Raw genomic sequence first — 12729 nt, 5'->3', positions numbered from 1 at the left:
AGGAAGGAAGGAAGGAAGGAAGGAAGGAAGGAAGGAAGGAAGGAAGGGGAAGGAAGGAAGGAAGAGGAAGGAAGGAAGGAAGGAGGGAGGGAGGGAGAGAGGGAGAGAGGAAGAAAGAAAGAAGGGAGGGAGGGAGGAAGGGAGGGAGGGAGGGAGGAAGGAAGGAAGGAAGGAAGGAAGGAAGGAAGGAAGGAAGGAAGGAAGGGAGAGAAAGGGAAAAAAAACACCTCGTTCTTTTCCTCTGTCTCCCATGAGATACTACTCACATATGATCACTTTAAAAGTCAAAACAGATGAAGAAATATGGCTCAATGATCAGCAAAACATGTTAAAAGGACTATTTGGTCACTAGCAAGCTACCCTGCCAAATTTCAACACGGAGAACTATGTAGGCCATGCTATATTAGCCAGAATGAAAAGTCTGTCAAACATGGTCGCATGCTAGAGTTCAGGAGGTGAAGAAACCACTCCTCTTCCCAGAATTCCTTTGAGTATAGTTATCGTCACAGTGACGAAGGTTTGAATACAGGCATTGCTTTAATTACTAAATGTTACTATAGAGACCAAATGTTCTTGCTTAAACACAGATTTCATAGAAGTGTGTTGGCTGAAGGTCACAAATATCAAAAATATAGAGGAGAAACGTTCCCCAGAGATAAAGTATATGATACTGGCTTCAGAAAACCTAAGCCTATAGTGGCTACACCTCTCTCCTGAGCAGACCCCACCCCAAATGGGTGAAGTCTGTCTTTAACAACCTGCACAACTCTTTTTCTACTTAATCATTCAGAATGGTTGGAAACACATATACACCTCATTCCAAATTCAGTGCCTGCTCACTTCATTCTTTAATATGCTCAAAAGTACATTATATCATGCATATGTTAAAAATGTGAAATATTATGAATTATTTTCTTAGTTTATTTCTGAAATATTTTTAAATAAGAATTTTATATACTTTTTCATACATAATTGTATAAAACTACATATAAAAGATACACGATGGGGTTTAGGATCCAACTCCAATCCCTCCCTAACAAACTGATAATAACTCTTAATTACTGTGGCTAAAGGCCTAATTCTTACACAATTCTAGATCATCTCCTGTGTCCCACACTAGGCTTATTCCACCTGGTTTGTACTGGGATGTGTCATTTTTACTTCAGAGTTTCTGCCACCAAAGTACACAGATGCTACTTAAGTATTTAATGTCTATTTGGTCTTACCCAAGTAACCAATGTTGGCAATCTATTAACAACCTGTGTTTATAATTGTATACCCTTTCTATGCTTATATATTTATATATACGTACATAATTTGATACATATACTTATATAGAAGTTGGAAATTTTCTTTGATTTTCAAAACTGAGGCAATATGCATACATATATACAATATACCTATTTTTTTCTCACTTAAAAGTATATCCTGGATGTTCTTCCCAGTATTCACTTATCTCACTCTTGTCAATGATTGTATAATAATTCATGGTAAGAATTTACTCAACCATTCCCCTGTTCATGGGGATTTTATATAAATTCATGGTAAGAATTTAATCAACCATTCCTCTGTTTATGGGGATTTATTCCATTTTCTGTCTTTTGCCACAGAAAACAATACTATCCAGTTAGAAGTAAAGCACCAATAGAAATATATGTAAACTGCTAATAGAAATATATGTAATCTGCTAATGGCACATGAGGCCTGCTTCAAGTAGAACACCAAAGAGGAACTAAACATACATACCTTCAATTGCTTTGTCCCTCTTCTGATCTGGTGTCCTTGCACAACAGTAAATATTCCCCATCTGGTTTCTCTGCTTCTACTCCTGTCCTGCTGCCTTTCATTCATCAGTAGAAGCCAATGAGTTGTTATAATAAAAAATCAGCTAATTTCATTTCCTTGCTCAGAAGCTTCCAACAGCTTCCACTCATGCAAAGAATAAAGTCAACAACCAACCAAGCCTTATGTGATATAGCCCCTGGTTTCTTCTCCAGCCTCTTCTCATCCCACTAACCACATTGCCTTTCTTCCTGTTCCTCATCTGCACCAAGCACTCTCCAGCTACCAGCCTTTGCACCTGCTGTCTTTTCCCACCTGAACCCTCTTCCCCAGAAATCCTAAGTTCCTTCTTCCACTTTACTCAAGCCTCTGCTTAAATGTCCTCTCCTCAGAGAAGCCTTCCCTAATTATCATATCTAAAAATTGCCACTTACCTTGCTATATTTGTCTTTGAATCACTGATCACTACGTGAAAATATATTACAAAATTAAGAAATTTTTTATTTTCCCTGATTAAAACATAAGCTCCATGCCTTGTTCACACTTTCCCCAGTTCCTAGAACAGTGCAATGCATGAGGAGGTGTTAAATACGTGTTGAACAAATAAATGCACAAAAACGGTTTAAAAAGGAACACTGTAAGATAGATACAGCATATGTAGATTTTGAGTCTTTTGGGAGAATTTGTACTTGCAGTCATTTTGCCTGCATTGACTCTACCACGCACTTCCCTTTTCATTAGCACTTTATGTTACTAAATCTTCTCCACAAACATAGACACTTAAAATTTTCTGTGAAAACAGACAATTGTGTAATGGCCCTAAGGATTCATTATGCCATTTGTACTATTGCACATGGTTGCCTGAGTTTCCATTTAATTTCGTCCTCGTGATTTCCCTGAGCATGAACTACAGAATTGTTAGTGGAGGCTAATGACACTGGAGAAGGAAACACAGGAGAGAAAACTATCTCTACCTTTGAGGGGTGTTCTCTTTCACTTTGGGCTATTGTATCAAAAAGAATGCTGGAAAATAGATGCAAAGTTGTATTGAATTGTTTCTCATTTTCCTGTTAGTCCAAAATACTGTAATTGGAAAGAGAGGCAACCCTCATTATTTCCTATTTACAAAGATAGTTTGCACATGGAATTGAGCTTCAGTCAACAGAGCATGTTAATTAGTTTACAACAAACGTCATAAAATGGGAAGTGGTTGAAGATTCATTCCATTAAGCAGAATATGAGTAGACAGGGTCAACTCTATTTATTCTTTTTTTTTTTTTTTTAAGATGGAATCTCCCTCTTGTCGTCCAGGCTGGAATGCAGTGGCATGATCTCAGCTCACCACAAGCTCCGCCTCCCAGGTTCAAGCTATCCTCCTGCCTCAGCCTCCCGAGTAGCTGAGATTACAGGTGCCCGCCACCAAGCCTGGCTAATTTTTCTACTTTTAGTAGAGATAAGGATTTGCCATGTTGGCCAGGCTGGTCTCAAACTCCTGACCTCAGGTGATCCGCCTGCCTCGGGCTTCCGAAGTGCTGGGATTCCCGGCGTGAGCCACTGTGTCCGGCCTAACTCTATTTTTAATAGAACAGCCTATCTGCTTACTAGTCATGATCTTAGTATTCTTTCTGCTTCCAGGGCTTTCCTTAAGAGGCAGCAAGTTCAGCTGATTGCCTCCATCTCAAGCTTTGTATGATCCTACTATTTATATGGGGCAGACTCAGAGACATTTCCCAGTAGATGGAAGAAAGTAGATTCACCAGATGATAGAGAAATCTGGGATTCACAGAACAACCTGCCTGTGTGTCCATCTACCAATACTATAGTAAGTGTAGTCGAGCCAGTGCCTTTCCTGGTTTGCTTCTTTCCTTCCTCCTTATCTTTACTTGAAAGCATCTTTGGTATTTTTTGTTTTGTTTTGTTTTGTTTTAGTTTTTGTTTTGGCCAAACTTTTTATTTAGTATTCTGTAGTTGTTTAATACACACTTAAATGGTCTTGCTGGAGGAGGGGAAAGGGGAGGTTCTTGCAGATTCCCAAGGAAGTGTGAGAAAGGCACAATGGCCAGCATTATCCATTTGCTTTTTTGGGTTTACTGGGTGAATAGCACTTTCCTTACATAGGCATGTGATTTCAGGTTTTTCATACTGAGAACATTGAGATTTCAGTTGGAAGACACCCAGAAATCTTATGAGTAGCATACCCCAACCACCCTCTAATAGCTAGCTTGTTTGTATAGGTAGAATGATCTCTCCATTTTAGATGGCTAAATGTTTTGTGGAAGATCTTAGAATTGCTTGCCCCATCTACTGGGAAAAATCAGATAGGAAGTGGCCTTTAGGGATACTTTTACTTGGAAAGTTACAACACTAGTACAAGTCTTAACACATTTAACATTTGCTTGTTGAAAAGCAATGTCATAAAATCAAATAAAATTAAACATGTTTTACTTTTTGCCTCACAAGAACGTAAAAATTATGGAGGGGAAATAACAGGGAATTTAAAAAATGTAACACAATTGTTCCTTTTAGTAGTCCTTGAGTAGTTATGACAGAATAGTTTCCACTTTTTGTTTCTTTGAACTGGGATTTTGGTCCAAAGTTTTGTTTGTTTCTAGTATCGGCTTCTGCTTCCCCGTCTATCAGATCAGCTTGCTCCACGGCCACCATCTCTTGGTGCTCTGCGGCTTGAACTGCTGTAGGAATCACGTGGAGGAGGGTACCCCCTTTCCATAGAAGGGTGAAGCCCTCTTTCTTGTCTGCCAACCCGATCACGACCACTTGAGTAGAGATCACTTTGGCTGTTTGAGTAACTGTCTCGACTTCCACCATATCAGTCCCGTGAGCTGCTGTAATCATCATAGGGACTGCTTCCACCATAAGATGGCCAGGGCCCTCGTGTAGGTGGAGCACTACGTGAGTTACCATAATTCTCATATGCATCTCTGTAGGAACTTCCACTTGGATGATCTGAATAGTCACGATCACGACCATATCCATCTCTCGCTATAGCCTCTTGATAGATAGTCATCACGTGAACTGGAATGACCATAATCACCCTAAGTATAATCTCGTGGTGGTGGTGCATAATCTCTAGTATGACGAGAACTTGGGTAATGTCTGTTTGAATAGCTGTCTTTAGTAGAATACTCATCATCTCTTGGGGACAAATAAACATCTCTACTAGAGGGCAGTGGTTCCCTTCCGGGTGGACCTCCCTGTCTCTTCCACGTGATACAGGAGCTCTTCCTCCCTTTCCACTGCTACTGCTAACTGGTCTTGAAGGTGCAGATCTCTTGGGAGAGGACCCCCACTTCCTGGTGGTGGTCCTCTTTTTACTGGGAGTGGTCCCCTGGAAGAACTCATGTTAAAATTCATGTAATATTCATCGTCATCCATGTGTCCTCCCCGTGAGGGAGGTCCCCTGGTTCCTCCACTTCCTCATCTTCCACCTCTAAGACCTCTTGGAGGGCCTCTACTTCTTGGAGGTGGAGGCGGTCCAGGTCTACCACTTTCAAATGATGGTTTGGTGATTTGTTCCACCTTGATGGCTTTTCCATCTAATGACTTTCCATTCATGTCTCTAGCTGCATCCTTAGCATCTGCTGGGCTTCAAAGGTGACAAAAGCAAATCCTCTTGATTTGTTGGTTTCCGGGTCTTTCATCAAGAGTACTTCCACTACTCGTCCATATTTGCCAAATACTGCTTCAAGAGCTTTCTCATTTGTTTCTGTATTAAGACCACCAAAGAAGAGCTTTCCTGGGTGATCTGCTTCAAACTTTTTTTTATTTTATTTTTATTTTATTTTATTATTATTATTTTTTTTTTTTTTTTTTTTTTTTTTTTTGCCGGTGAGTCACAGGAGTGACAATGGATTCAAGCTCCAATGAGCTCGCCAACACAGGGTTCCTAGCAGCTCAGCACCAGTGGCAGCTGCCGGGTCCGAGGACCAAAACGTGAAGCCACTATCTCTACTGTGCAACTTTGGTATTTATTTTAACTTAACTTCATCTGAATCAAGATGCTGACAAGATGCTGTAGAGTCCATAGTTTTTCTTTTTAATTTATCAGAGAATTATATAGCTTACTATTTGCCAAACATCACTCTAATCATTTAAAATACTATCTCATTTAATCCTCACATTAACTCTATAAGGTCAGAGCTATGATCTATTTGGTAAATGACTTAAGTCACAAAACTAGAGGACAGCAGAGTCAGGATTTGAACCCTAGCACTTTGACGCTACAGTCCATGTTTATAACCATGACTATGCTGCCCTATGACGTCACACATATCTGACGGTGTGGAAAGGAAAACAAAATCTTTTCTGCAACTCTTCTCTTTTTAACTAACTTTTTTAAAACTAAAAAATTTAACTAAATGTAAAATTTTACTTGTAAAATTTTCAATTGAAAAAGGAAATAACAAAAAGTAACTGCTATTTTCTGTTTTAAAGCTTATCTAACACTTTGACAAAGCTTAGGAGTAAAGTGTGTATTTGAAAAAAAATGAGTAAAATATTAATGGTTAATGTCAGTGATTTAGGTTAAACAACAACTATTTGCCTATGATAATTCCACTTATATTACTAATTTTAAAATCTGTTCCAGAAAGTGATTTTATTTCAGAGGAAAACTCATTTATAAGCCTTGTAATCGGTGGTTAATTTTTATAGAATTTCATTTCCTCCAATTTCTCCAAACAAAATTACGCTGGGTTTATGTTGTATATACATTTGATTGTATATAATTAAGAATACATGCACTCAATTTTCCTATTGTATCTAATATTATTTTATAGCAACTTTTCAGAACAGTTTGTACTATTGATAATTTGTTTTATGCAATGTAATATGAGATGGGAACTCAAAAAAAGATTGAGTGCTTTAGGAGAGGAAAATGTTAAAGAAAATTTGTTTATAAAATACATGAAATAACAATGATGAATTGAAGAATATTATCTCACTACCTTGAATTGTGTAATTCCTCTCATCCCATGGTCTAAGATCTCAGACACGGTCTACTCTCTTTATTCCAAAAGGGAAAATTTGATCACAGTTTTGTGGGTAGTCTAGGGTATGATAGCCAGTATATGATTGAGCAAAAACTCAGATTTTCTACTTATGAGGAAACCAATAAGAAATATTTTCTGCCTTATCAAAACAGCAAAAATCAAAAGAATACTTTTAAAGCAGGTTAGAAGAAACGTTCAAAACCTATGTGAGAAAAATTATAAAATTCTCTGAAAATCACATAGAACAAATGAAAAGACACTATGTTCTTAAGAGCCAGGAGTATTACATTTTCTTAAAGAGAACTCCACATGGTATAGATGTCATTTCCCCCTATAGTTACTTATAAATTCAACAAAATCCAAACAGCAATAACTTTCAGACTTTTTTCCAGAAGACTGATTTTTCAACTTTTTTCTCAGAGTTTTTTCCAAACTGCATGTTAGAACAAAAGGATCTAACAGACATCTACAGAACTTTCCATCCAAAAGCAGCATGAGACACATTCTGTTCTAGTGTCTAATGCAACATTTTTTAGGATAGACCATATGATCGCTGCAAAACAAGTATTAACAAATTTGAGAAGACTGAAATTATATCTAATATAATTTCCAATCACAATGACATGAAACCATAAATTAATAGCAGGCAGAATCTTGAAAAATTTGCAACTATGGAAAAATTAAACAATATACTCCTGGACAACCAATGCATTATAGAAGAAATCAGAAGGGGAATTTTAAAATGTCTTGGCACAAATGGCAACAGAAATACAACTTACCAAAGCCTATGGGATACAGAAAAGCAGTTCTAAGAGGGAACTTTATAGCAATAAAAGCTTGCATTAACAAAGAAGAACCATCCCCAAAAAACAACCTGATGTAATGCTTCAGTGAATGAGAAAAAAAGAAAAACCCAAAGTTAGTAGAATGAAGCAAATAAGGAAGACTAGAACAGAAATAAAACAAAGAGAATGTAAAACTTATCAATAAAAAGTATCAATAAATTATCATAGAAATTATCAATAAAACTGGGGTGTTTTTGAAACAAAGAAAACACAAAGCCTTGGCTAGACTAAGAATAAAAGAGAAGACAAATCAAGAAAATAAAAAATGAAAGTAGAAACATTACAACGGATGCCTCACAAATAAAAAGGACCATAAGGAACTATTATGAACAATTATATGTCAACAAATTGAATAAGCTAGAGGAAATGGTAAAATTCACACGAAAAAAAACCTATCAAGATTGAACCGAGATGGCTGAATAGGAACAGCTCCAGCCTCCAGCTCCCAGCATGAGTGACACAGAAGACAGACGATTCCTGCATTTTCAACTGAGGTACCGGGTTCATCTCACTGGGGTGTGTCGGAGAGTTGGGACTCATCCGCAGGTGCAGCCCAACCAGTGAGAGCTGAAGGAGGGCGAGGCATTGCCTCACCTGGGAAGTGCAAGGGGGAAGGGAATTCCTTTTCCTAGCCAAAGGAATTTGAGACACACAACACCTGGAAAATCGGGTAACTCCCACTCTAATACTGCACTTTACCAAGGTTCTTAGCAAACGGCACACCAGGAGATTATATCCCACACCTGCCCCAGAGGGTCCCATGCCCATGGGGCCTCCCTCATTGCTAGTACAACAGTCGAGATCTAACTGCAAGGAGGCAGCAAGGCTGGGGGAGAGGTGAGCACCATTGCTGAGGCTTAAGTAGGTAAACAAAGCCACCTGGGAGCTCCAATTGGGTGGACCCCAACACAGCTCAAGGAGGCCAGCCAGCCTCTGTAGACTACTCCTCTGGGGACAGGGCATAGCTAAACAAAAAGCAGCAGAAACCTCAGCAGATGTCAATGCCCTGTCTGATAGCTTTGAAGAGAGCAGTGGATCTCCCAGCATGGAGGTCGAGATCAGAGAATGGACAGACTGCCTGCTCCCTGAGTAGCCTAACTGGGAGACATCCCCCACTAGGTGCAGACTGACACCTCACACCTCACATGGTTGGGTACACCTCTGAGACGAAGCTTCCAGAGCAAGAGTCATACAGTGACAGAATATTGTTCTCCGTCTCAAAAAAAAAAAAAAGGACACAAAATGGCCATACTGCCCAAGGTAATTTAGAGATTTAATGCCATCCCCATCAAGCTACCAATGACTTTCTTCACAGAATTGGAAAAAAATGCTTTAAAGTTCATATAGAACCAAAAAAGAGCCTGCATTGCCAAGACAATCCTAAGCCAAAAGAACAAAGCTGGAGGCATCACGCTACCTGACTTCAAACTATACTACAAGGCTACAGTAACCAAAACAGCATGGGACTGGTACCAAACAGAGATATAGACCAATGGAACAGAACAGAGCCCTCAGAAATAATACCACACATCTACAGCCATCTGATCTTTGACAAACCTTACAAAAACAAGAAATGGGGAAACAATTCCCTATTTAGTAAATGGTGCTGGGAAAATTGGCTAGCCATAAGTAGAAAGCTGAAACTGGATCCTTTCCTTATTCCTTATACGAAAATTAATTCAAGATGGATTGGAGACTTAAATGTTAGACCTAAAACCACAAAAACCTTAGAAGAAAACCTAGGGAATGTCATTCAGGATATAGGTATGGGCAAGGACTTCATGTCTAAAACACCAAAAGCAATGGCAACAAAAGCCAAAATTGATAAATGGGATCTAGTTAAACTAAAGACCTTCTGCACAGCAAAAGAAACTTCCATTAGAATGAACAAGCAACCTACAGAATGGGAGAAAATTTTTGCAATCTACTGCTCTGACAAAGGGCTAATATCCAGAACCTACAAAGAATGCAAACAAATTTACAAGAAAAAAACAAACAACCACATCAAAAAGTGGGCAAAGCATATGAACAGACACTTCTCAAAAGAAGACATCCATACAGCCAACAGACACATGAAAAAATGCTCATCATCACTCGCCATCAGAGAAATGCAAATCAAAACCAAAATGAGATACCATCTCACACCAGTTAGAATGGTGATCATTAAAAAGTCATGAAACAGCAGGTGCTGGAGAGAATGTGGAGAAATAGGAACACTTTTACCCTGTTGGTGGGACTATAAACTAGTTCAACCATTGTGGAAGACAGTGTGGTGGTTCCTCAAGGATCTAGAACTAGAAATATCATTTGACTCAGCCATCCCATTACTGGGTATATACCCAAAGGATTATAAGTCATGCTGCTATAAAGACACATGCACACACGTATGTTTATTGTGACACTATTCACAATAGCAAAGACTTGGAATCAACCCAAATGTCCATCAGTGACAGACTGGATTAAGAAAATGTGGCACATATACACCATGGACTACTATGCAGCCATAAAAAAGCATGAGTTCATGTCCTTTGTAGGGACATGGATGCAGGTGGAAGCCATCATTCTCAGCAAACTATCACAAGAACAGGAAACCAAATACCGCATGTTCTCACTCACAGGTGGGAATGGAGCAATGAGATCACTTGGACACAGGATGGGGAACATCCCACACCAGGTCCTGTTGTGGGGTGGGGGGAGTGGGGAGGGATAGCATTAGGAAGTATACCTAATGTAAATGACAAGTTAATGGGTGCAGCACACTAACATGGCACATGTATACATATGTAACAAACCTGCACGTTGTGCACATATACCCTAGAACTTAAAGTGTAATAATAAAAAAAAAAGATTGAACCAGAAAGAAATATGAAGTCTTAACAGACCAATCAAAAATAAAGAGATTGGAGAAATAATTAAAACAAAAAGAACTCCCAACAAAGAAAAACCTAGTCCCAGATGGCTTCATGGCTGAATTCTACTAAACATTCAAAAAATTAATACCTTACTTCCTAAACTTCCAAAAAAAAAAAAAAAAGAGCTCAAGGTAATAGTTACATATACATTCTATGAAGCCAGCATTACTTTGAAATTTAAACCAGGCAAAGACATTACAAGAACAGAAAATTATGAAGGTTGGGGGAGGATGAAGACAGGTTGATTAATGGACACAAATATATACTTAGGTAGAAGAAATAAGACCTGGTGTTTGATAGATCAGTAGGGAAACTATAGTTAACATTAATTGATTGTACATTTCAAAATAAAAGGAATAATTCTAACATTCCTGATGTAAAGAAGAGATATTTAAGGTGTTAGATATCACAATTACCCTGATTTGATTATATGAATGCATCAAATTATTATATGTACCCCAAATTATGTATATTTAATATGTATCAATAAAAAAACTTAGGCCACGCACGGTGGCTCAAGCCTGTAATCCCAGCACTTTGGGAGGCTGAGACGGGCGGATCACGAGGTCAGGAGATCGAGACCATCCTGGCTAATACGGTGAAACCCCGTCTCTACTAAAAAAAATACAAAAAAAACTAGCCAGGCAATGATGCAGGCGCCTGTAGTCCCAGCTACTTGGGAGGCTGAGGCAGGAGAATGGCGTAAACCCGGGAGGCGGAGCTCGCAGTGAGCTGAGATCAGGCCACTGCACTCCAGCCTGGGTGGCAGAGCAAGACTCCATCTCAAAAAAAAAAAAAAAAAAAAAAAAAAAAAAAAAAAAAAAAAAAAAAAACAAAAAAAAACAAAAAAAAACAGAAATGGGGAAAGGATTCCCTATTTAATAAATGGTGCTGGGAAAATTGGCTAGCCATAAGTAGAAAGCTGAAACTGGATCCTTTCCTTACTCCTTATATGAAGATTAATTCAAGATGGATTAGAGACTTAAATGTTAGACCTAATACCATAAAAACCCTAGAAGAAAATCTAGGTAGGACCATTCAGGACATAGGCATGGGCAAGGACTTCATGTCTAAAACACCAAGAGCAACGGCAGCAAAAGCCAAAATTGACAAATGGGATCTAATTAAACTAAAGAGCTTCTGCACAGCAAAAGAAACTACCATCAGAGTGAACAGGCAACCTACAGAATGGGAGAAAATTTTTGCAATCTACTCATCTGACAAAGGGCTAATTTCCAGAATCTACAAAGAACTTTAAAAAATTTACAAGAAAAAATCAAACAACCCCATCAAAAAGTTGGGAAAGGATATGAACAGACATTTCTCAAAAGAAGACATTCATACAGCCAACAGACACATGAAAAAATGCTCATCATCACTCGCCATCAGAGAAATGCAAATCAAAACCACAATGAGATACCATCTCACACCAGTTAGAATGGCAATCATTAAAAAATCAGGAAACAACAGGTGTTGGAGAGGATGTGGAGAAATAGGAACACTTTTACACTGTTGGTGGGATTGTAAACTAGTTCAACCATTATGGAAAACAGTATGGCAATTCCTCAAGGATCTAGAACTAGATGTACCATATGACCCAGCCATCCCACTACTGGGTATATACCCAAAGGATTATAAATTATTCTACTACAAAGACACATGCACACGTATGTTTATTGTGGCACTATTCACAATAGCAAAGACTTGGAATCAACCCAAATGTCCATCAGTGACAGACTGGATTAAGAAAATGTGGCACATATACACCATGGAATACTATGCAGCCATAAAAAAGGATGAGTTTGCATCCTTTGTAGGGACATGGATGCAGCTGGAAACCATCATTCTTAGCAAACTATCACAAGAAGAGAAAACCAAACACCGCATGTTCTCACTCATAGGTGGGAACTGAACAATGAGTTCACTTGGACTCGGGAAGGGGAACATCACACACTGGGGCCTATCATGGGGAGGGGGGAGGGGGGAGGGATTGCATTGGGGAGTTATACCTGATATAAATGATGAATTGATGGGTGCTGACGAGTTGATGGGTGCAGCACACCAACATGGCACAGGTATACATATGTAACAAACCTGCACGTTATGCACATGTACCCTAGAACTTAAAGTATAATTAAAAAAAAAAAAGAAAGGAAAAAAAAAAAACTTAAAGAGTCAATT

General features: G+C 38.7%; 1 pseudogene; it reads right to left on the bottom strand.

The window, feature by feature from the left end:
• Nucleotides 1-3985: 3985 nt before the first annotated feature.
• LOC111545599 lies at nt 3986-5565 on the bottom strand (annotated as a pseudogene).
• Nucleotides 5566-12729: the final 7164 nt, after the last annotated feature.

This window comes from Piliocolobus tephrosceles, chromosome 4 (assembly GCF_002776525.5).
Source record: "Piliocolobus tephrosceles isolate RC106 chromosome 4, ASM277652v3, whole genome shotgun sequence".
In the NCBI taxonomy this organism is placed as follows: Eukaryota; Metazoa; Chordata; class Mammalia; order Primates; family Cercopithecidae; genus Piliocolobus; species Piliocolobus tephrosceles.
This window is presented reverse-complemented; position numbering and strand designations above follow the sequence as displayed.